Genomic DNA, 26,183 nt, shown 5'->3' with positions numbered 1-26,183 from the left:
TTAATATTGAAAATTATGCATTATTATATTTAATATCCCCGAGTTTCCGAATGAAATTAACATCAGTATATCGTGAATTGTGGTGAGCAATTTGTGGACTCATGTCGATAAAAAGAAACATGAACGAAAAAATAGCATTCTATTTCATCAGCTGATCACTTTTTCTCAGGTGCCATACAATACACACTAAAGCAGAAGAAACAAATATCTTTATTTCTTTAGAAAGTGTCAATTACTGTAAATATGGCACAAAATAAATTTATACTCTATATAAATCTATATTAGATTGTAAGCTTTAGCTCAAAACTGGGCAGTTGACCACTAGTTCAATTATAATTATTATTATTATTATTACTAGCCAAGCTACAACCATAGTTGGAAAAGCAAGATGCTACAAGCCCAAGGGCTACTACACGGAAAAAAGGGATTTTGACGAAGGAAAAATCTATTTCTGGGGAGAGACCTGTGGCGCCCGGTGAAAAGAGTCCTTCTTATATACCTTTTCTGATAAAACCTTCCAATTATACCAGAGAAAGATAAAAGCATGGAATGCTGAGGTTACAACCCTCGCGCGAGCACCTTTAGGGTGTCGTGTATAAAGCAAAGGCGCGTGAAATCCACTATTCACAGGTTGTCTTCCATTTAGTTAATTCCTTCGTCAAAGGGATGGGCCGATACAAAGGCCCTTGCCAACCACCAGCGCCACACCACCCACGCCACGACGCGAGCGCCATCTGAACAACATCCTTCTGTATTGGCCATGATGGCTTGGAAAGAAAAGGGTGGGATTGTGTAAAATAAAGGGGAAGGGTTTCACCGGGCGCCACAGGTCTCTCCCCAGAAATAGATTTTTCCTTCGTCAAAATCCCTTTTCTGGGTCGATCTGTGGCGCTGGGTGAAAATGTACCAGAGAATGCCTTCCAAACCCAACAATAACTAATTTAAAGAGGGGAGAGAAACAACACCATGTAAAGAAAATCATAAATAATTAAGGTAAACAAACATGATAACAGGGAAGCCTCCGAGTATCAGAGGAAACATGCTACAAAACTGACATGGCTAAGAATATCCCAACCCTGTAACAACGGTAATCAATAATAGTTACAAACATAACCTAATATGTAATAAACTTAGGGCTAACGAACCACCAAGGAAGCGGCGTCGTGGTGCGAGTGGCGGGTAGGAGGGAGAAGAAAAGAGATGGATGAAAGGAAGAACAAAAGATCACTGGGGAGAGATACGGCTCCCAGCTGCAACTGTTGGGTATTTAAGAGCCTGTAAGTTCATTAGATAGTGGCGTTTGAAGACCATAGGAGATTCCCAACCCGTGAACTTTATAAGGTCATCAAAGTCCATCTTCTGGGGGAAATGATCCCGGATTGGCTTGTCAAACGAAGTATAGGATCTATAGCCTAATACCACGTATGGGAATGGTACCTCCTTGTTCCCTGATAAACAAGGGGCCAGACGATCGGGTAGCAGTCGTGGCTAAAAAGGCCCTGAGAGTGGTGACCGGACATAGAAAAATATCTTGGAGAAGAGGAATAACTTTCCAAGGGGACCACCTATTTTGGGGGTTAACGGCCGAATCATATTGGCGAATTGTCGAGTCCCTTTTGACTGATTCGAGTAAGAAATCGTTTTCCGGTTCAATGTTCGAGTCTCTACGAGCTGCCAACTTCCTGTAGTCCACAAAGTTAGGGTTTTGGACATCCTTGAGTAATCTGACACAGTGAGTTTGGAATACTCGGGTCAGTTTGAGGAACGGAATCCGGATGGGACGGAGTTTCCACTCGAGGAGGAGAGGAAACCAACTGTTCTTGGGCAGTGAGGTGGTACTAAAACCACTGCGCCCCGGAAGGAGCGCAGTCGGTGTTAAAGTTTTTAGAAGATTCACTGGGAGAGATAGGGAAATCTTCCTCTAATGATTCCAATCCCGGGGTAATGCGTCCATGGCATGAGCCCGAGGGTCCAGGATTGGGGTCACATAACAAGGAAGTTTGTGATTGATCTGAGATGTGAATAGATCTACCTGGATGCCTGGAACGAACCTGAGTATCCACCGGAGTGAAATTCTGACTCCAGGGAACTCGTCCTGGATAGTGAGCCCGTTCTCACATCCTGGCCTCCCGCTAGGTGAGGTGCTGACAGGAACCAGTTCTTTTCTGTTGCCCAGGCGAAGAAAGTGACCAGGATCTGATTCAGGTTGGGTGACTTGGATCCTCCCCTGTTTCCGTAGTGTACCTCGTCTGTGCTGTCTGACACTACTCTGATGTGGGTCGACCTCGGAGGAGTCTCTCTCTTCAGGGTCAAGAACACTGCCATGGCTTCGAGAACATTGATATGGGACTGTTTCATGGCTAGTGACCAAGAACCTGAAACATCTGATGTTCGGAGAAATCCCCCCATCCACTTAGAGACACGGCTGAATGGAATGTCACTTGTGGAGGTGGGAATTGTAGAGGAACCGCTTTGGAGAGGTTCTTCGGTTCGGACCATGGACGTAGTCTCATTTTCCCGACAGAGGGGATCTTCGAGACCTTGTCTTCTTATAGGTACTGTAGCTCTCTTTCTCCAAAATCGATTGATGTCTTGAGTTTGGCTTTTATTAGGAGATCTGTTACTGAAGTGAATTGGGAAAGGCCGAGGATACTTTCTAGGCTCTTTGGACACCTGTTTGTGCTTGAGAAATTCTTGAGCTTGGAACCTATTCCTCTTACTTTTGGAAGGGAGAGACAACGTGTGCTTCGAAAGGTCCCACTGAATGGCTAACCATTCTAAGTGGCCTGATGGTCGCAGGCGAGACTTATGGAGATTGACCCGAAATCACAGGTTGTCGAGCGATCGAAGAAATTCCTTCGTAGCTCTGTTACCTTCTATGGCCGGCCGGGCCCAAATGAGCCAACCGGCCAGATAAGCAATGATCTGTATCTCTTGGTTACTGAGTTGTTCTAACACTGCCTCTCCCAGTTTCGTGAATATCCTGGGATCAATGTTGAGGCCGAAGGGCATGTCTTGAACACAAAGGCTTTCCTGCTTAGGTGGAAACCCAGATAAGAAGAGAAGTTTCGAGCTATAGGCGCAAGCTAATAGCGGTCGGTAAGATCGACAGAGGTGGTGACGGTCCCACGGGGAAGTAAGGTCCATACCTAAGAGATAGTCGTTTGATTGCTTTTTCTTGAGTAACCCTGTGGTGTACTCTTTCAGGACGGGAGTGTATTTCTGGGAGAAGGTCACTGGTGGAGGAGGAGGACCTTGAGGCCATTTTCATCTCAAACCGTTAGAGACTATGCTAGGATCCCACAGACCGAGTCCAATGGTCACGAAAGTGGTAAAGTCTTCCCTCTACCAGGACCACCGCGTTGTGAGGGAGTGAATCTAGGTCCTTCCCTTCTCCGAGCCCCCTTTTTCCTAGGTCCGCCTTGATGTCAGGACTGTCTTCTACTCCTGTAGCTTCCTCTCTGGTGTCCATGAAAGGAGCCTGAGGGTTCGGATCTAGGGCTGCATGCAGGCAAAACATCCCAACGGAGTTGGACTGTGTACCTGGGGAATCAGTGAGGTAGACCACCTGATGATGGGGGGTCAGATACAAAATCGTCGAACCAGAGGAAGGCTGTGATGACGAGTGGGAAACCGACTATCAATTCCTGTCTGATAGAGGTCTCAGACAGAACGTACTTCCCACAACTGACCCGATCAGACCAACAAACGTGTAGGTCGAACTGGAAGGGCAGAGCCTGGAATTATCGTACCCCCCAGGCTGACAACATCCTGGTCCAGACAGATCGGGCCTGCCCTTTAGGAAATAATACCGTTACCTTCGGTACCTTGTCTAAGCTAACCAAGGCAATCTCTTTCAAACGAACGAATCCGTTGAATGGGAATTCTAGTACCTGGGAGTAAAATCTAGGTCCCCCAGAGGGAGGACGTCTATGCCCTCCAGATTTATGGTACCACCTATATCCGAGTTCCTGAACGGCACTGACTCACCACCCTACCTTAGAGCTCGTCATAGCCCCTTGGATTTCCTTAGAATGTGTTGCTTTTAGCCGTCACAGTCTATGCAGGGTAACATGAACATTAGGATCCTTTAATGGTCCTAGGTCGGTGACGTAGGTAATTGCAAAGCTGAAGGCTCAAAACTCATCCCCACATACCTGCCCGTCCATGGGGTCGTTGTCCAACCTTAGAGAGGACACTCCGAGGAGATAGGGACCTCTAGATGGAGCATTCCTTCCCAACTTCGATACCCAAGGGTGGAGAGCCTCTCTTTGCAGGCCAGAGAGAATCATCATCATCCTGATGGGAACCATGCAGGCGAACCTTCTGTAACACAAAGGGGACATAAGTCTGGATGTTCCTTGAACTTTGGTTAGCGATCCTATTCACAGGCTGGGATCAGCTGTATACTCTTAAAAAGCCATTTTAAAGACAAGTTATTTAATGTATTATCTTCTGGGGTATAGTGCGACACTTGCATTCATGAAATGTGACACTGTTGGCGCATTCGCCACTGGGTGGAAATTTATTTCTATATGAACACTATGTTGTATGGATATTTATCCATATCTAGACATAGTTAGAATTGACTATGCATAAATATAGGCATAATTAATGTATTTCTATTTGAACACTATGTTGTATGGATATTTAGCCATATTTAGACAGTTAGGATTGAATATGCATAAATATAGGCATAATTAATTTAATTCTATTTGAACACGATGTTGTATGGATATTTAACCATATTTATACATAGTTAGAATTAAATACATGCATAAATATAGGCATAATTATTTTAATTCTATTTGAACACGATGTTGTATGGATATTTATCCATATTTATACATAGTTAGAATTAAATACATGCATAAATATAGGCATAATTAATTCAATTCTATTTGAGCACGATGTTGTATGGATATTTATCCATATTTATACATAGTTAGAATTAAATACATGCATAAATATAGGCATAATTATTTTAATTCTATTTGAACACGATGTTGTATGGATATTTATCCATATTTATACATAGTTAGAATTAAATACATGCATAAATATAGGCATAATTAATTTAATTCTATTTGAACACGATGTTGTATGGATATTTATCCATATTTATACATAGTTAGAATTAAATACATGCATAAATATAGGCATAGTTACGTTCATAAATAATTTTTTTTTTTTTTTTTTTTTTTTTTACACAGGTAAAACAAAAGATTGGCCACCCGTGGTCTGAGTGATCTCCGACTGTACCGGATCTCCGGTAACCATCCCCGGTACAAACAAAGGTCCGTCATAGTGACAACGTGAACCAGAGGAAATCTAATATTAACCTCAATGCTGATCGCCTGTACGATATCCGGTTAAGCCGGAGATTCGATGAAAAAGAAACCGTAATAATGAAACTGTGAAATCCTCATCGGTATCACATTGTTAACTCCGGTTCTGGACGTCTGCTTGATCTCTGTTTGTATGGGAGATCCGGTAGCAAAGGCTAGTCCCCGTGAGATCGTGACCGTCACCGGTACGATAACATTAACCTCAATGAATGTTTGAGTTATCTCCAGCGTAGCCGGAGATTCGATGAAAAAAGGGGCCGGAAAGGTGTAATTGAGATCAAACATGACAAAGGTTCGTGTGCAAAAAGGTCTCAGCCGGAGTCTGAGTGCCGGATTTCACCGTTGCACTCCAAATATCTGACTAGTTCTCACCCAATGAGTATCCATTATAGCGGCGTATAACTCAAGGCGGAGCTAAACATAACTCAAGGCGGAGCTAAGGGTGTCGGTATAAATCGAACCCAATTAATGACTCATACACCAACGTTCCTACTAATAGTGTTAGCTATATTAACAGTAACCACATCAATAAAACGTGTATAACATTAAACGTACTATCATCAACTCTGATAATAAGAGGAGGCCTGAATAACTCGTGAACGTATAAAAACGGAGAACGGGAAAATCACCTCCCTTACTCGAGCTAATAAACGAGCACCTTATGTTCTCACTCAAGGTTACATAATAAAAGCTAACATCACACAATAATATAAGGAAAGTAAAATAAAACTGATTGTTTTTATTTTATTTTTATTTTTCCTTTTTCTTTTTAATTTTTAGTCATTGTAATAACCAAAAACGAAGAATAACGACAACTTAACCAATAAATAAGGATATAGTCTAAATCGAGCCTTCCTGGGGCGAGTACAAACTAACAGACTAAATCGCAAACGTTTAAATCGCTATTCGGCCAAAACCATTGTTGGCACTATAATATCCAAATGTTTGTATATTTGTAATTTACCTAATGTCTGATAATGACATAAGGATAAATAACTTAAAGCAATCTGCCGACCTGCGAGGGTCGGGGAAGCAGTGACATGCCCTTAAAATAAATATAAACACCAGCCTTAGCTAAAGGCAAGGCAAATATAAGTGTTAAGTGTATGGGCGACCTCCGGTGAAGCCGGAGCGTAATGAGATGTCCTGAATAATGCCGTCTTAGCCAAAGGCAAGGCAAATATAAGTGTGAAGTGTATGGGCGACCTCCGGTGACGCCGGAGGATAATGAGATACTCTGAATAATTCAATTGTGGCTAATAATTCAATTGTGAAGATATAAAAGCCAAGCCGCAGCTAAGGGCTAAGGCTTAGATCATAGCAAAGCGTATTTACAAACTCCGGTGAGGCCGGAGGGAGAAGAAAGGTCCTGAATAATTATTGTGAATAAAAACACAATTGTAATAACAATGGCTATTGTGGATATGGCCGTGGCCTGAGACCGCAGTAAGGGCCACCGGAGGGTCGTATCTAAACAATATGAAGCCCGTCCCATGTAGTAAACAATATATAAATATAACAATAGAACGAAAGTCATTGAGAATCCCTCAAGCCGGAGTAGAACTCAAGGCGGAGTGGAAAACGTTCATAAACTACTCCCGAGCCGTAACGGGGAGAGGACGAACACGGACCAAAATAACGCTAACAATTGAAAAGTCACGAAAAATAAATAACTCGTAAGTTATCATCCACCCCGAGGGGGAGAGGTGAGGGAGGGAGAACCCGTTGAACGCACAAAACGGAAAACGGGAAATCCGCTCAACCACCAGAGCAAAGAAAGAAAACGAGATAAAGGGGTAACTCGTGACTGCGAACAGAAAACGGGGACCCCAATCTCTCGCTCTCTTGGACACAAAAACAGGACTAAAAATCACACAACACTATTATAAACGTATAAAATAAAAATGTACATCCATATAACACTACGATCGAAGAATAGCATCTGCTAAAACTTTAAATAAATAGCACAGTCGAGTGACGAACGCCTCGGGCGGTTACTAAACAAAAACAAAGCTAAATCGCTATCTCGTTCGTAGGCTGGACTTACTAGCAAAAAGTACCATGAGCATAAATACACAAAAAATTAAAAATAATAACGGTTCTAAAGGCATAAGGCCAGGGACTTAACCAAGAACCTAAGTGACAGAGTACTAAACGGGCAGATAAAGATGAATTCCCAAACAAGTGAACAAACAATGGCCGCCATGAAAGGCCAGACGGGAATAATAAAACAGACTATACTGGATATAAAACAAAAGCCCGGTACAATAAAATACTGTCAAAACAAACTATGGTACTTAACATTGGAATGTGTGAAGATGGAGCTTCGGACATGACAAAATAAATCCATGACTGTTAAAAACGATCGAGAGCACCACAAATTACACACTATTCTATCAGTCCAAAAAGAAGGATGTTGTTCAGATGGCGCTCGCGTCGTGGCGTGGGTGGTGTGGCGCTGGTGGTTGGCAAGGGCCTTTGTATCGGCCCATCCCTTTGACGAAGTAATTAACTAAATGGAAGACAACCTGTGAATAGTGGATTTCACGCGCCTTTGCTTTATACACGACACCCTAAAGGTGCTCGCGCGAGGGTTGTAACCTCAGCATTCCATGCTTTTATCTTTCTCTGGTATAATTGGAAGGTTTTATCAGAAAAGGTATATAAGAAGGACTCTTTTCACCCAGCGCCACAGATCGACCCAGAAATAGCCCAGTGAGGAAAGGAAACAAGGAAATAAATAAATGAAGGATTATCGCATTCTAAAATATCATGATTTAAAATAGTTAATTGTTCTTTATTAAAGCATTTTTATACTTTTGTTTTCAATTTTGGGCGTTTTTCAACAATCAACCATCGGCAATATTTTTTTTTTTTTTACTTTTGGTTGAGATCAGTTGATCTCAAGAGGATACTATCGAGAATATGCACACATACAGATAACAAAGAGCATCGTTTATCAAATTTCATAACTTATTCAAAACATCTTCATAACGAATATTACGTCAGCAGCAATATGTTATAATATATCATAGTTTTCATACAGTTTGTTTATTGCTACTATTACCATATCCCTTGGACATGTGGGTAAATCTTATCTCTCACTTTAAGGTGTCACACAATACATACTGTATATATAGTAGAAAAAAAAAATATTTGTTTAAAAAGCCTCAATCAAATCATACATATAATATAAACTTTAATCTGCTTATATCTATGTTCGATAATAGGCCGACGGTATAACATACATGTACTGAAAGACGTCTAAAATAATCCTGGTTTTCGATGTTAACTAAGCTTCATTTGAGAATTTTTGTATTTTATCATCATAATTTAAGGTGTATTTTAACACCAGTTACCGATTGTTTTATTATTTTGATTGTCATCTGCTGATGTCCAGGTGACGTTATCGAGAATATTCTTACATATAATTAACCGAGTATCGTTGATATAATTTCCCAACTTGAATAGTATCATCTTCCAATTTCTAACTCTAAAGTTCCACATTCTGACTTGCTTACTTTGCTGATATCGAATGCAAAATTCCATGTTTTGATTTGCCCTTTTTAACTTCATTATTATTACTAGCTAAGCTACAACCCTAGTTGGAAAAGCAGGTTGCTATAAGCCCAAGGGCTCCAACAGGGAAAAATAGCCTACTAAGAAAAGGAAATAAGGAAATAAGTACGCTGTACTTGGCAATTTCTAACTCTAACATTTCTTCTTCTGACTTGGGTTCTTTGGCAATTTTTTGCAGTTAAGAAATTTTATATCAAATTCAGAATTTCTGTTATAATAAATTTGCAAATACAAAACATGCAGATAACAAGAGTTGACTGTAGACTGCAAATACTTCCAAATAAAATACATATCATATTTAATCCCACCTTCCAGGATAACTGATGAAAACAGCGCTGATGAGCAGCATTAACAAAGACTAATAAAAAGGGAGGTTTTTACTATAAATAATGTGGACAGCTTCATTCCTAGTCCTTTGCTCTTAATTTTTGGCAGTCAGCAACTTTAGATACAGTCCACTTTTTCCCTCTATTTCTTGCTTCAATGGCACGTTGACTGCTGCTCAGTCACAGTTTCCTTCTTAGAAGTCCAGCTCTCAAAGAAAGTCCCATCGGATACTTTTCATGGAAAACACTATGTTGCAAAGCGACGTTCTGAGAGGAGTTGGAGGAAAGTAAGAACTTACTATAGTGAAGTTCCCCTTGAGGACAAGCAACTCCAGAGGACACTTATCCAAGTCATCTCCGATACCAATTTTTATTGGAGCTGCTTGCAAGAGTCCACAGACTAGTGCCGATCAAGCAGGTTGAGATTAAAGAATAGTAAATTTCTCTTCACGAAATCAACCACAGCATTGTTCCCGACTTCTTTCTTGATCTTGTTTGAAGTAACCTGAACAAAAAACAAAAACTGAATCAATTATATGAGAAGCTCTAAGACTTACTAAATATATAACAAGCAGTCCTTGAAACTTAAAATTATTTCCTCCTTAATGTAAAACAGAATATGAACTGTATTCAATACTGTATATACAGAAGGTCCTCAACATACAAACTTAATAGACTCTAAGAAGATGTTTGTAGGTCGAATTTTGTAAAACTTTGGCCTAGGGTAGACCTTACCTGAATCCCATGTCTATGATTTCCAGCTACAAAAGTCAACAAATAGTTGGGTTTCATATGAAATAGATATCAGGTTATTACAAATAACATTTTGTGTACTGTATTAAACTATACAATATTGTTTTATTAGTATTTCTTTTTCTTATCTTTGTTATTAAATATTGAGTCTCCTATGCTGCTGCCTCCGATGCCTTAGATGACCGCGGAGGTAACAGTAGTAGGGGATTCAGCATTATGAAGCTTCATCTGTGGTGGATAATGTGGGAGGGTGGGCTGTGGCACCCTAGCAGTACCAGCTGAACTCGGTTGAGTCCCTTGTCAGGCTGGGAGGAACGTAGAGAGTAGAGGTCCCCTTTTTGTTTTTGTTTCTTTGTTGATGTCGGCTACCCCCCAAAATTGGGGGAAGTGCCTTGGTATATGTATGTATGTATCTTTGTTATTTTTAGTTGGATTTGTTTGAAATAATTTGTATTTTTTCTAGTTATATAAACCTGTGTCATACAAAATAGGGATATGTCTCCCATGCTGCAGGACCAGCCACAGAATCATTAACAAGGTAGTTAATTAATAACAGGTGGTGCAAGTGATTGTACCAACTGTGATGTATGGATCGGAGTTGTGGGGAATGAAAGTGATGGAGAGACAGAAATTGAATGTGTTTGAGATGAAGTGTCTAAGGAGTATGGCTGGTGTATCTCGAGTAGATAGGGTTAGGAACGAAGTGGTGAGGGAGAGAACGGGTGTAAGAAATGAGTTACCGGCTAGAGTGGATATGAATGTGTTGAGGTGGTTTGGCCATGTTGAGAGAATGGAAAATGGTTGTCTGCTAAAGAAGGTGATGAATGCAAGAGTTGATGGGAGAAGTACAAGAGGAAGGCCAAGGTTTGGGTGGATGGATGGTGTGAAGAAATCTCTGGGTGATAGGAGGATAGAAGTGAGAGGCAAGAGAGCGTGCTAGAATTAGGAATGAATGGCGAGCGATTGTGACGCAGTTCCAGTAGGCCCTGCTGCTTCCTCCGGTGCCTTAGATGACCGCGGAGGTAGCAGCAGTAGGGGAGTCAGCATTATGAAGCTTCATCTGTGGTGGAAATGTGGGAGGTTGGGCTGTGGCACCCTAGCAGTACCAGCTGAACTCGGTTGAGTCCCTGATTAGGCTGAAGGAACATAGAGAGTAGAGGTCCCCTTTTTGTTTTGTTTCATTGTTGATGTCGGCTACCCCCCAAAATTGGGGGAAGTGCCTTGGTATAAGGATGGATGGCAAGGGGGAAGCCCTGTCCAACCGCCTGTCACACAATATTCACTTTTGTCCTTGGGCCTGGGACTGGGAGGGGTAGTTGAGATGGGAAATTTAGTTCAAAGGACTCAGGTTTGTGTGGCTAGGAAAAATAGAATTTACTGTACTTTTAAAATTCACATGTTTCTATGCATATATAAGTATATCTTCCTTTAAAATAGGGAGCCTAACTCATTGGTGGGCGGATGTCCCCTAGAACCACACTGGAATCTTCTTTTCATCCCTAAATATGTCCTAATTCCTGATCCCATAAAGGAGAGGAAGGCGACTCCAACAACCTCCTACCTGGTAGGTATAAGGACGTAGTGGTGGTAAGGCCTCGGCCAATAATGGCTGTAAAGGATGCTGGTCGTAACTCACGGAAAATGTATCTCCCTAACAAAAAGATGGCGTCGGCAATATCAAAACAGGCAAATCAACAGAAATATTTGACAAGACATCAACCAATCATCCTCCTTGCCAGGAGAATGGAAGACTTACTTAGTAAATGTAGTCTACAAGAAAGGTTTTCCATCGCGTAACTCACCAGCATCAGACACCTGACCAACGTGGAATGGTTGTGGCAAATGTATCTCATCAAGAGAGGAACAAGAAATACATAGAAGTGTGTGTCAATCTAACTCTCCTCAAGACTTACGCTGAATGTGTTACTTTTGACAGGATATATACTAAGTCTTGTGAGAGATACGGGAGCGCTACACAACTACTGAGCATTCACCTAATGACTCAAGGAAAAAGGGTCAAAGGGTCTTTGGATAATATCCATAATGTACAGAGGCAAAGCTGTCCCCAACACTTTCACACTCACACTTAACTGCAAGTACACTAACAGACAAACTGGATGTTACTGATAAGAATAGGCTTACTATTGATGACATAGTATGCACTGACCAAAGTTGCATCTGTAAGCAAACAGCCTCAACAAACCTGAAGGAACAGTGTCTAAACACTTCCTTCTTGTTCTTTCTGGGGCTAATGAGAGGGCGGCTACACTCACACGTGAGGTGGGGAATCTTCCTCAGTCAGCATTGCAGTGCCCTGGTGTGACACCAGGCAGGCAACTTTGTGTCAACTTACATGGAAAGATGGGATTGATGAGGTCCCAAACTGGTGAAATAGACCAACAGGTAATGAGTCTATGTCACAGTCTGCAAGATGACAAAGGCGACAAAAGACCTATACCTATGTCTGACATCATGAAGAGTCTGAAACTCTCCTACACTCTTACTGATGCAGAGAAGAAAGTCTTGAGGGAATGATCCTAATAATGCCCTCCTCAGGTTAATAGTAATCATGTGTGCAAGGGCTCAGAGGACAAGGACCACCCCAACCTTTGATCTAAATTCTGAGGGATAGACCCATGACGCCATCCTCAGGTTAGCAGGTTGCAAGTGCAGCCATGCCCTAAGGATAAGGATCATCCCAGGGTAGGCAAGAATGCTCGAAGCTCCCATCGAGCATGGATCATTTCCAGTGGAGGAAAGATCCAAACTCTACTGAGGTTCTTCTTCGGAAGAGACAGGCGTGGAAATACGAGATCTGTTAAAAGAGGTATAGCCTGAGAGACACTTCATCTGCGACCCTCATTGTAGTGTCTCTCTTGGATGGTATCTGAAAGCTAGCAGAATGGTGCACCACTCAACTTGAGGCTACACCAGTGTCCCATGGAGGGGGCTAGGGGAGGGACTCAGGAAGGTGGACGAACACAAGATGGTTTTTGTTGCCTGGAGAGACCACAATAAGAATGGCCCCAAGCCACAATCAGAATGGTCCCAAGAAGATGAAATACTGTACAAAGAAAAAGACTGTGGGGGAAAATCAACATTAGTTAAGGGAAAAACTCGTAGTCCTTACAGGCGATGAAAACGATCATACATTCCTCTTCAACCTGTATTGTGTATACTGTACTGGAAAAGCTGTAATGAAGATGATAGAAGTTCTGTGACTCAAAAGTCAGGAGAACAGATCCTGAGCAGATACGTTCCAAGTATGTGCCCTCTCTCCTACGCATACACAGGGAAAGATTGGCCCGAGGAGTCATTGTCACTTAGCTGAGCAAAAGAAGGCTAATCTCATGGTAACTGGTCACACAGAGACTGCTCAAGCAGTGATGGAGCATTTGTACACTGAAAGCAATCTGGAACATGATGTGTGAACACTTTCTGCTTGGTGGTGATCGTGTGCGTGGATGATCGTATTCATAAACCTCCTGCATATGAACGATCATGGTAGTTGATGATCGTATCAGTGAAACTTGTGTGCATGGGTTATGTTTGTGAAGACTGTGAGCATGGATGGTCCATAAAGCTTGTCTGTGCGAACGATCAAGATAATGGACAACTGCTAGTGTACACGATCGCGTTTATGAAGCTTATGCATGTGGAATATCATGACTATGAATGACAAGCCCAAAGACAATCGTTTATATGGATGATCGTGTTTGTGACGCTTGTGTGCGTAAAGACATTGCGCCTGGACCTTGTATGAGTGGAGCAAGTAGTCATGGACCTCCTGCATACAAAGAACATATGCATGAAACCCTTAGGCGTGGAACCCTTGAGGGTAGTGAGCTATCGTCACTCAAGGATTTGAAGACTCTCCTTTGTCTCTGGCAGATCTCTTTGGGATAGCTGTTGTCTTCTGGTGGTCGGTGAAGGCTTGGTAGCAGTATGGGAGGAAAATACAAGAACAGACGAAGCAAGAGCAGTACGTAACGAAACCTTTTCCTACAATTATTATTATTATTATTTGCTAAGCTACAACCCTAGTTGGAAAAGCAAGATTCTATAAGCCCAGGGGGCTCCAACAGGGAAAATAGCCCAGTGAGGAAAAGAAACAAGGAAAAATAAAATATTAAGAACAGTAAGAACATTAAAATACTGTAAATATTTCCTATATAAACTATAAAAACTTTAACAAAACAAGAGGAAGAGAAATTAGATAGAATAGTGTGCCCGAGTGTACCCTCAAGCAAGAGAACTCTAACCCAAGACAGTGGAAGACCGTGGTACAGAGGCTATGGTACTATCCAAGACTAGAGAACAATGGTTTGATTTTGGAGTGCCCTTCTCCTAGAACTGCTTACCATAGCTAAAGTGTCTCTTCTACCCTTACAAAGAGGAAAGTAGCCACTGAACAATTGCAGTGCAGTAGTGAACCCCTTGGGTGAAGAAGAATTGTTGGTAGTGTTGTCGGGTATATGAGGACAGAGGAGAAACTGTAAAGAATAGGCCAGACTATTCGGTGTATGTGATGTGTAGGCAAGGGGAAAGAACCGTAACCAGAGAGAAGGATGCAATATAGGACTGTGTGGCCAGTCAAAGGACCCCATAACTCTCTAGCGGTAGTATCTCACTGGGCGGCTGGTGCCCTGGCCAACCTAATACCTACATCCCTCTCCACAACCCTCTTCTCAAAGGAGAGAGAAAAAAGATCATCCAAGAATTGTGAAAAATGACAAATTCGTAGATAATTTGTGTTTTTCCTAACTATACAAACCTTAGCTATTTAATATGGGTTATTACTTCAGCATAGCTGAAGTGACGAGCCATTAGAATTTTAACGAGGGTTTACTACCCCACCGCTAGTTACCGGGGGGTTGGGAGGGGTAGCTTGCTAACCCCCCCCCCCCCCCCCACACACACACCTGTGAATACTTCCCTTTGCTTAGGGGTAGGACTTCACGGGGGACAGGGCTGGCAGGCAAGTTTGATTAAATAGCTAAGGTTTGTATAGTTAGGAAAAATACAAATTATCTACAAATTTGTCATTTGTTCCGTAACTGAAATACAAACCACGCTATTTAATATGGGCGACTCACCCCTTAGGAAGGGTGGTAAGTCCCTGCCATACTGGCTTTGGCTTTGCCTGGGGACTCAATATTTGAGTGTGTAAGTACTCAGGAAATAAGGAGTCCCTGCACCTCGCTAGCATTGCTGTGCAACTGCTGCGGCCTACATAAGCTATGTGTGAAGGTGAGAAGCGTGACTCGTCCTAAGAAGTTGACCTGGAGTTCTTCAGATGGAATTCTAGGCTAGGACTCTCCCAATACCACCTCGTCAGGGTATGGGGACGTGACAGTATTAACCTTAATACTAGGAACACAAGAAAGCATGGTTTACCTGCAGTGGTTTGAGGTCAGCTGTGCAGAGAACCCAGTTTGCTGCTTTCTCCAAGGGAGGAGAGGATGAAGAAAGAATAAGGGCCAGACAAACCTTTTCATTCATGCAGACTAAAACCGGGTAACAATGCCCTCAACCTTCTGCTACCTGTCCATTAAGGAGCCTGAAGTTAGACCAGCTGTTGTGCAGCCACCACAGGGCCAATAGAGAACGTATCGAGTCTCCTGTGTGTCACGTCTTGCAGGTAGTGGGCTGTGAAGGTCGTCTGACGCTTCCACACCCCAGCTTGCAGGACCTGCGTCACTGAATAGTTTTTCTTGAAGGCCAGGGACGTAGCTATGCCCCTGACATCATGTGCTCTAGGGCGACGTGACGGAGGAGGGTCAGGATTCAAGGCATGGTGTATTACCTTGCGAATCCAGGATGAGATGGTATTCCTAGTGACCCTCCTCTTCATTTTCCCAGTGCTCACAAACAAGGCTTGCACCTGGGGATGAACTGCAGCTGTTCTTTTAAGATACAACCTCAGACTCCTTACTGGGCAAAGTAGGAGATGATCTGGGTCATCTGTTACAGAACGAAGACTCGAAACCTGGAAAGAGTCGAACCGAGGGTCCGGCACTCCCGGATTCTGAGTCTTGGCAACAAACTCAGGTACGATTCTGAACGTTACCTCCCCGCCACCATCCCCTTGAATGGGCGATGTCGTATGAGAGACCATGAAGTTCGCTGACTCGTTTGGCCGAAGCCAAAGGTAGCAGGAACACCGTCTTCCAAGTAAGGTGGCGATCTGAAGCCTGGCGTAATGGTTCGTAGGGAGGTCCCTTCAGAGACCTGAGAACTCGAACCACGTTCCATGGAGGAGGTCTCACTTCCGACTGAGGGCAGGTAAGTTCATAACTCTGTATGAGTAGAGAAAGTTCCAGCAAGGAAGAAATGTCCACTCCTTTAAGCGTGAAGGCTAGACTTAAAGCTGAGCGATAGCCTTTCACTGCCGAGACTGAAAGGCGCATTTCTTCCTGCAAATACACGAAGAACTCCGCTATTGCTGGAATAGTGGCATCGAGTGGAGAGATACCCCTTCCACGACACCAACCACAGAAAACTCTCCACTTCGCCTGGTAGACCCCTGCGGATGACCTGCGCAGGTGTCCAGACATCCTATTCGCAACTTGCTGCGAAAATCCTCTCTCAGCGATGAGGTGCTGGATAGTCTCCAGGCGTGAAGTCGAAACGAAGCTACGGCTTAGTGGAAGATGTTGGTGTGTGGTTGTTTGAGTAGCTCGTGACGTGGAGGGAGTTCTCTCGGGAGCTCCGTAAGGAGTTGCAGAAGGTCCAGAAACCACTCTGCGTGATGCCATAGCGGAGCTATCAGGGTCATCGATAGATTGACCGATATTCTGGTCTTGTTGAGCACCCTCCTCATCAGACAGAATGGGGGAAAGGCGTAAACATCGATGTTGTCCCACCGTTGTTGGAAGGTATCTTGCCAGAGAGCCTTGGGGTCCGGGACTGGGGAGCAGTACAGCGGGAGCTTGAAGTTCAGTGCTGTAGCGAACAGATCCACAGTCGGGAAACCCCACAAAATCAGGACTTGCTATTTGAGGATCCAAAGACCATTCGGTACTCACTATCTGCGCCGCTCTGGTCAAACTGTCGGCGAGCACATTCCTCTTGCCTGGAATGAAGCGAGCCGAAAGTGTGACCAAGTGGACTTCGGACCATCTCAGTATCTCTACTGCAAGATGGGATAGCTGTCCTGAAAAGGTACCTCCCTGCTTGTTGATATAAGCCACCACTGTGGTGTTGTCGCTCATCACCACCACAGAGTGGCCTGCCAGGACCTGATGGAACTTCTGAAGTGCCAGGAATACGGCCTTCATTTCTAGCAGGTTTATGTGGAGGTACTTTTCTGTTTCTGACCACAGGCCTGAGGTCCTGTGGTTCAGAACGTGGGTCCCCCACCCTATCTTTGATGCGTCAGAAAACAACATCAAATCCGGGGGAAGGACGAGAAGATCCACTCCCTTTCGTAGGTTCTCGTCTGCCAACCACCACTGAAGGTCCGTCTGTTCTGCAGGACCCATAGGGATCAGAGTGTCCGGGGAATCGTGTCCTTGATTCCACCCAGACTTGAGTCGCCGCTGGAGAGATCTCATTCTGAGGCGACCATTGGGAACCAGACGGGCCAAGGAAGAGAGGTGGCCGAGGAGACGTAACCACGCCTGGGCTGGAAGTTCTTCTTGTTTGAGGAAAGGTCTTGTGACCTTCCTCAGCCTTGCTATCCTGTCGTCTGATGGGAAGGCTTTGTGGAGATTGGTGTCTATGACCATGCCTAGGTATACCAGTTTCTGAGAGGGCTGCAGAGAGGACTTCTCGAGATTTACCATGATCCCTAGATCCTGGCAAAGTTCGAGAAGCTTGTCTCGTTGGCGAAGAAGGGTTGCCTCCGAGTCTGCTAGGATCAGCCAGTTGTCCAGTTAACGGAGGAGACGGATACCGATCCTGTGAGCCCAAGACGATATCAGTTTGAACACTCTGGTGAACACTTGAGGAGCTGTGGAGAGACCGAAGCACAGCACCTTGAACTGGTAGATCTTGTTGTCTGGGCAAAATCTTAAGTACTTCCTCGAAGATGGGTGGACTGGGATTTGGAAGTACGAGTCCTTCAGGTCTAGTGTACACAAGAAGTCTTGTGGTCTCACTGCAAGTCTGACCGTGTCTGCCGTCTCCATGCTGAACGGTGTCTGTTTGACAAACCCTTTCAGGGTCGAGAGGTCGATGACTGGTCTCCAGCCTCCAGACGCCTTCTTTACAAGAAAGAGTCGACTGTAGAAGCCTGGGGACCAGTCTGCCACCTCTTGGAGAGCGTCCTTCTTCAACATGGTCTCGACTTCTGCCCGGAGGGCTTGCCCCCTTACCGATCCCATGGTAAGGGAGCTCAATGACACTGGCTTCGCTGTCAGGGGAGGTAGAGATGATGTGAACGGGACGCGATATCCCTGACCGATCACGGAAATCGTCCAGGTATCTGCCCGAGTTGCTGCCACCTTGTCGCGCAACTTTGTAGGCATCCCCCCACTGGTGGACATGCAGGGGGACTGCCAATCCTAGCGTTTACGGTCTCGGCCGCTCCCTCTAGGATTTTTACCTCCCCTGGAGGACTTTCTGCCCTTCCTGTCCTTGACAGGAAAGGGCTTAGACACCTTTGGCTTTGCTGCTGTCGTCTTCTTCGCATTCTTAGCTGGACAGGGCTGTTGGGTTGCTGGAGGTTTGTAGGGCCTCGATGTCAGGGCCCTATGGAGGAGGGAATCCTGATTGGACTTCCTCCACCTCTCAGCAGCTAGCTTCACGTCTTTAGGCTCAAACAAACTCTTACCGAGTACGGAAGAGTGTCGGAGCCTGCTAACGTCGAAACTGGGGACCTTCAGGTGAAATCTCTCAGCAACTGCGTCTCGACGTTTCAGGATCGTATTGGCCCACAAGCTTAAGACTTGGTGGGCCAGAAACTCGATGGTCCGCGTGCCTGAGAGTAAGAATGTCTCCAGTGCCTTCCTGGTGCTTTCCTTGGACAGATCCTCAGACTGCACCAGGATGCCCAGAGACCCCCAGCCAGATGTCAAGCCACGAGGTTGCCTGCATGGCACACTTCGCCACCTTCTCCTGGCTTAGGATCTCAGTAGCAGAATACGAAACCTGCCGGTTGGAGAGTTTCTCTAGAGGGACTCCCCCAGTGAGTTCTTCCACAGAATGGTGAATAGGCAGACCCAAACAAGTCTCCTCTAAGATCTCGAAATACCTCCTCTGGTGGACTCGAGGAGGAGGGAGGAGCTTGTTACTGGCGCTGGATCTGTTGGAGGCGGCAAGCTCAGAGAGCTGGCCTTCGACTTTGTCTCTGGCACTCTTCATCCCTTGTGACCAGGGCAAAGCTGCACTGGCCTTAGAGGGTTTCTGGGTGCCGTAGACTCGGTCCAAGACCGTGTTCTTACCCTCACGAGGGGGAATCTCTGGGTCCCGCAACCCGTTGAGATTTCTCATGAGGGTCAGAACTTGCCAGAACGCATGTTCTGACTCTTGAAGCTCTCCTCCCGAAGGGCTAGCTGCAAAGTCTCCCGTCCCCAGTGGCTCTTCCTGGGGGGACTCGTGGACATTCTCCGAAGGTCTAGCTGGCTCCTGTCTGATCCTTGCAGAAGACTTATGTAAAGTCTTCGAGTCCTTCGGCTCCCTCCTGGGAGGGATACAGGACTCTAGTAACAATGGATGCAGGCTCTTTTCCACCCCCGTGCGAGAAGACTTCTCAGGGAGAGGCGGAGTTTCCCCCATTGGTGCGATGGGAGAAGGGACCAGCTCGTCCGACTCCCCTGAGGATGGAAAATCCTCATCCACAGGGGAGGGAGAGAAAGTCTGGGGGGGAGAGGGAGCCTTGCGCAAGGATTTCCGAGGAGACAGCTTAGCCCTTGGAGAAGTCACCACGGAGGGGACTCCTCTCTTCCTCTTCAGGGGAGACGAAGTTGCCGCTGCTTTGTGACCCAGTTCAGAGAACACAGGCTTAAAAGCCTGCATGAGAGCTCTGACTATGGTCCCAAACCAGGGCTGTTGGCTGACAGTTGCGCTGTCAGACACTCCCTCTGGAGGGAAGGGGATCGATCGATCCCTAGGAGGAGTCGACAAACGAGGGTTCGCCTGAAACGAAGCTGAAGAAAAAGAATCCTTAGACCTATCCCGAAACCTCCCCTCCTCCGGCGAGCGCGCTGTGCATGCAACTTTGCAGGCATCCCCCTACAGGTGGACACGCAGTGGGATTGCCAATCCTAGCGTTTGCGGCCTCGGCCGCTCCTTCTAGGATTTCTGCCTCCCTGGAGGACTTTCCGCCCTTCTTGTCTTTGACAGGAAAGGGCTGCTGTTTAGACACCTTGGTCTTAGCTGCCGGAGCCTGCTCCGGTGTCCTGCGAGGCTGCTGTTGCTGTTGAGGAGCTGGAGGTTTGTAGGGCCGAGATGTAAGGGCCTTCTTGAGGAGCGAATCATGACTCGTCTTCCTCCACCTCTCAGCTGTCCGTTCTATATCCTTGGGCTCAAACAGGTTTCCTCCAAGGATGGAGGAATGTCTGAGCTTGCTGACATCCACAGCGGGGACCTTCGGGTGGAACCTCTCAGTCACCGCATCACGTCGCTTTAGAATCGAGTTAGCCCACAGGTTAGTGACCTGGTGAGCCAAGAACTCGATGGAGCGCGTGCCCAAGAGGAGGAAGGTCTCCAGGGCCTTCCTATTGCTCTCCTTGGACAAGTCCTCAGAGCGCAATAGGATGCCCAGAGACCCCAGCCAGACATCCAGCCACGAAGTGGCCTGCATAGCACACTTAGCGACTTTCTCTTGGCTTAGGATCTCCGACGCTGAGAATGTCACCTGCCGGGCATTGAGTGTCTCTAGAGAGAGACCCCTGGTGAGCTCTTCCACAGAGTGGTGGAGGGGAAGAGCTAAACAAGACTCCTCCATGATCTCGAAGTACCTCTTCTGCTGAACGCGAGGAGGTGGGTGGAGCTTGTTCCCGGCAGAAGAACGGCTGGAGGAGGCGAGCTCGGAAAGCTGGCCCTCGACCTTGTCCCTGGCACTCTTCCCCCCCCGGGACCATGGCAGGGCTGCACTGGCCTTGGGGGGGCTTCTGAATACCATAAACTTGGTCCAGGACCGTATCCTTGCCTTCGCGGGGGGCGGTCTCGGGGTCCTTAAAACTATTGAGTTGCCTCATTAGATTAAGGACCTGCCAGAAGGCATGCTCTGACTCGCGCTGCTCTCCTACTTGTGGACTGGCAGCTAAGTCTCCTGTCCCCATTGGATCTTCTTGGGGGCACACGCGGACGTCCTCCAGGGGAATGGTTGGCTCTGGACGAATCCTCGAAGATGACTTGGGTATCGTCTTTGAGTCCTTGGGCTCCCTCCTGGGAGGGATACAGGACTCTAGCAAAGAGGTCTGGAAGGTCCCTCCTGCGCGAGACGTTTCTTTTCCTTGAGGTGGGGTTCCTCCCATTGGTGCCGTGGGAGAGTGCCTCACCTCGCTGGATTCTCCTGAGGACGGGAAAGCTTCGTCCGCAGGAGAAGGAGAAAACGCCTGCAAAGGGGAAGGGGCCTTCCCGACGGACCTCTTGGGAGCCAGCTTAACCCTGGGAGAAGTTACCGCGAAATACACTCCTCTCCTTCTCTTCAGCGGGGGCGAGGGAGCCTTTGGTTTTAGTCTCAGATCAGCGAGGACTGGTTTCATAGCCTGCACGACCGCTTTCATCAGGGAACCAAACCAAGGCTGGCGGCTGACTGACGCAGTGTCAGCGATTCCCGCTGGAGGGAAGGGGATCGGCCTGAAATGCAGAAAGGGAAGAAGAATGTTGCCTGGACCTCTCCGATGAATCTTCCTGCTCCTGGTCGCGTGCTCGGCGCTTACGAGATGGCGATCGCGAGGATGATCTGGAAGCACACGACCCCGGCAACTCGCAAGGTTGGGCGCGCTGCAAAACTCGGCGGGAATCACGTTGGGGGTCGCGCTGGCGCTGGCGCGATGGCAAACCCGCTGGGTCGTGCGGGGGCGACCGTTGGCGCGCGGAGATGAGGGCGCGGGCGAGTTGGCGCGCTGGCGAGGGGGCGCGCAAGCGAAGGTGTGCGTGGATGCACAGGTGAGGGTGTGCCCGAGTGCCCGGGTGATCGCTGGCGATCAGGAGAGCGATGGCGCGTAGGCGATCGGTGGAGCATAGGCGAGTGTAAGCGCGTTGGCGCGTTGGCGAGCGATGGCGCGTTGGCAAGCGATGGCGCGTTGGCGAACGATGACGCGTTGGCGAGCGATGGCGCGTTGGCGAACGATGACGCGTGGGGCGAGTAGGCGACCGACTGCACACAGGAGAGTTAGCGCGTTGGCGAACGATGACGTGTGGGGCGAGTAGGCGACCGACTGCGCACAGGCGAGTTAGCGCGTGGGCGAGTCGGTGACCTGTGGCGATCAGACGCATGGGCGCGTTTGCGAGCAGGCGAAGGATCGCGCAGGCGCGTAGGAGAACGCTGGCGTGTAGGAGATCGCTGACGCGTAGGATGGCGCGCAGTAGAGAGAAGTTGCCAACTGGGGCGCAGGGCCAGGGGGCGCTGATGTGCTCGAGAGCGAACGCTCGTGGGGGGGAGTCGACTCGTGGGTGCGTGTGCGCGCATGCACTTTAGAAGTGCGCACAGGAGAAAACGCACGGTGGTGCGCAGGCGGTGGTCGACGCGCAGGGGAACGCTGGCGAGGCAAAGGATCAATATCCTTGCCTGCGCCCAGATCCGAAGGTCGTGGGCGCGTGGGCACGTGGGCGAACGTTGGCGCTCATCAGGAACTGGGTGCGCAGTAGTGCGCTGACGAGCAGGAGGTTGACGGCGCTCAGGAGACTGTTGACGCGCAGTGCGCGCAGCTGGTACAGTAGAGCGCTTGCGCGTAGGCAAGCGCTGACGAGCAGGAGAGCGCTGGCGAGAAGAGTCTGTTGACTCATCTGCAGGAGAGCGCTTCCGCGCAGGAGAGCGCTGGCGAGCAGGTGAACGCTGGCGATCAGGAGAGCGCTGGCGAGAAGAGTTAGGTGACTCTTCAGCACGAGAGCGCTTGCGCGCAGGAGAGTGCTGGCGAGCAGGAGAGCGCTGGTGAGCAGGTGAGCGCTGGCGAGCAGGAGGGCGCTGGCGATCAGGAGAGTGGTGGCGATCAGAAGAGCGGTGGCGCTTGCACGCTACTGAAGGGTGCACAGGTATAACCTGATGCGGAAGGGACTTACCCACATTGTGGGATAAGCCCTTCTGCCCCGAAGGGACCGGTGCTTGAATTAACAAGGATCTGGCAGGCGCAGGAGATCCCGAACGATCTGCAGAGAGGTCCAGTGATGTCACTGCCACGGTCTGCTCCCGACGAGAAGAATCCTTTGCAGGGGACGACGAAGATGAAGACCCGAAGAGAAGGCGCCTCTTTACTCCCTTGTAAGGAGAAAGAAGGCCTCGGCGGCAAAGAGAAGGGTGAGCTTTACGGCGAAGACGACCTCGAGGCAGGGTATCACCGTCGTCGGACCGGCGTCAATGACCTCAGATGTCAGGATGCCTGAAAACTTTAAATCAATCAATCAATCAATCCTCCGAAGAGGAGTCTTTGTTAGTGCACTCTCCCGAGGGGGAGGAACACCCGCAGGAGAGACCGTTGGACCCAGCTTTCCCCTCGAAGGGTGTTCGGAGGAGGAACCTGAGCCTTCAGCAACATCCGCAACAGCAGCAGCCGGGGTTTGACCCGACCCGTCGGACGCCTCTGCCACAACAACGTTGACAATAGCCAGAGGGTCTACCTCTGGTATTACCAGTGACTGTTGGACAGCTGCCCCCAACTGGATCAGATCAAACAGGGCTTCCTTGGAGGGCGAGCCCTTAAGCCCCAAAGAAGCCCAAAGCTGGAAAAGATCATTGTTAGACACAGTTTGGTCATCAAAATCAACAAAATCAACAATGTCCTCCCCCGGAGGAGGAGGGGGAGCTGCCTCGCTATGGGAGGCAACACCCTCTCCCGAACCCCGAGATTGGGAAACAAAAGAAGGACCTACGCTACCACTCGGCGGCCTCTCACGAGAGACCGAACGAGTGGGAGCTTCGGAGGAGGTTCAGGCCACGGAAGAAGAGTCCTTGGAGCCTGCCTTCCTCAAGGCAGCCCCTGAGGGAGAACGGTCTCGCTTAGAACTCTTCTTACGCCGCCGGGCAAACCTCTCCCACTGGGAGGTAGGCCACTCCCTACATTCCATACAAACATTATCACTTTCACACCGTTGACCTCGACACTGCGGGCAAAGAGTGTGAGGGTCTGTATCGACCGCCGACATGAATGTTCCACAGGGGCGGTCGGGGAGTCCAGGGCACTTCCGCATAATGGGAAGAAAAGGTAGAGGCCAACTTCAAACACACAACTGTAAGAAAAAGAAAAACAGATTAAGGCTGTCAAAAATGCGAGGACGAGACAGACACGTCTGTACATCGTCCGAGCCAAAAGTGAAGTGAGGCAGCTCACCGGTGTGTGGGGGGGAAGGGGTAGCTAGCTACCCCTCCCCTACCCCCGTGCTAACTAGCGCGGGGGTAGTTTAACCCTCGTTAAAATCTAATGGCTCGTCATTTCAGCTGCGCCGAAAGTAGCTGAAATGACGTGGTTTGTATTTCGGTTACAGAACAAATAAGATTAAAAAAGCCAGATGATGACACTGAGAAGTATGTCAGTACTGTCCAGCAGCCAAGGTCAAAGTGTGGGTAGCTCCACCTATCGGTTGGGGGGGACTATTAACCACTCAACAGGCAACTATGTTTACTTTGTTAAAAGTTTAAACAACATTTCTAGCTCCGTTGAAATCGTACTCGTATTAAAGGAAGATGGTTTGTGTTAGTGCAGGAACAAACCTTTGTTGTAACCCATACGTCTCATACTTCTAACATCAGCAAATACACTTACATATTAGGGAGTCCAAAACTGGCTCTTCAGATATACGACATCCCAGGATCATGCAGAACAGTCTTCAAAATATAGTCTCAAATGGTTAATCTGAAAAAGTGAGGAGATATTAATTGTAAAATACTGCACCCAACGATAATTACCATTGTTATTATCATAAAGACTATTATCATTACAAGACAAAAAAAAAAAAACAATAAAAATCTGGCTAAAATCGCGATGCAAAAAGCTCATACTACTGGTCACAGGGTATGAAAAGTTAACTGGAAATATGAAATAATGTGTGAACTTTAAATTGTGAGGCTTTGTACAGCACTAACCATTCAAAATAATTCCACTTTTGCAAATCCGCTTCTACTTTCCAAATCTGTAAACACAGGTCTTCGCAGGTTGTTCATCAATTCTTGAAGTCTTCTCCGGCTCAGCACATTTAATTCCTTTAGTCTACAATCCAGCAATTGCCAGAAGTATCTCCAACAAAAGTTCTTACTTTCTGATAATGAAGTCTACTTCATTCAGCACAAGGGGAAACATTCCAGTATACATACAGATACTCGTTCAGATATTTGTTGATATGCTTGAAGCTTACTGAAAACTCACGGCTATTACTCCTCTTTTGTTCTTCATATGCTATTAATCACATCAAGGATGACCTACGATCAAAGGGATTAACCAGTGATGAAGTGTGGGACAGAAGTAGATGGAGAACGCTGGCCAGAAACATCGACCCCACAAAAAAACTGGGAAAAGATGCTGGCAAAGAAGAAGAAGATGCTATTAATAACATCCTACCTAGTGTAAATACTTTTTAAATGAAGCTAGCAAGGAATTTCATATTCAACTTGGAGTTTTAAAAGAGGAGGTTATAGAGCTAAGTTCACTCTTAATTCCTATTGTCAATCGGGTTTATTGGCGGACACACTTCTGTAGGAACTGATTTGAATCTTTGCACGGTTGGGCATTTTCTTTGCTTTGCAAGATCGTTGGCTCTCAAAGCATCTGTTGGTAAGATGTTTCTGAAATGATAGTAAAAACAATATATGAGCCTAAATGAACCATAACTTCACAGTAATATTTAAATAGTACAGTAATTACATGTATAGGAATATGCATAAGCTATGTCAGGGTAGGACCTATTCAGTCTATCCTATTAATTAGATTTAGTATGTCCAAATTATTTCTGTCAAGGTACAATAACAAGCTAATCTTAAGTCAAGTTTGATCATAAATCTAAAACAGTTTAGCATAGATGGTTAAGGGTTAACTGAACTCATGGCTTTATGAGTAGCAAGTTGTAACATAAAAAG

General features: G+C 46.6%; 1 long non-coding RNA gene across 1 annotated transcript; it reads right to left on the bottom strand.

Moving 5' to 3' along the window:
• Window positions 1–9,614: 9,614 nt before the first annotated feature.
• On the bottom strand, window positions 9,615–25,885 carry LOC137625730 (uncharacterized). Its single transcript, XR_011040887.1, has 3 exons — window positions 25,197–25,885; window positions 24,877–24,966; window positions 9,615–9,758 (listed from the first exon to the last, which is right to left on the bottom strand). It is a non-coding gene; the product is annotated as an uncharacterized lncRNA (long non-coding RNA).
• Between the last annotated feature and the right edge of the window lie 298 nt (window positions 25,886–26,183).

This window comes from Palaemon carinicauda, chromosome 32 (assembly GCF_036898095.1).
Source record: "Palaemon carinicauda isolate YSFRI2023 chromosome 32, ASM3689809v2, whole genome shotgun sequence".
NCBI classification, from domain to species: domain Eukaryota; kingdom Metazoa; phylum Arthropoda; class Malacostraca; order Decapoda; family Palaemonidae; genus Palaemon; species Palaemon carinicauda.
The sequence above is the reverse complement of the archived record's forward strand: the minus strand, read 5'-3'. Positions and strand labels throughout refer to the sequence as shown.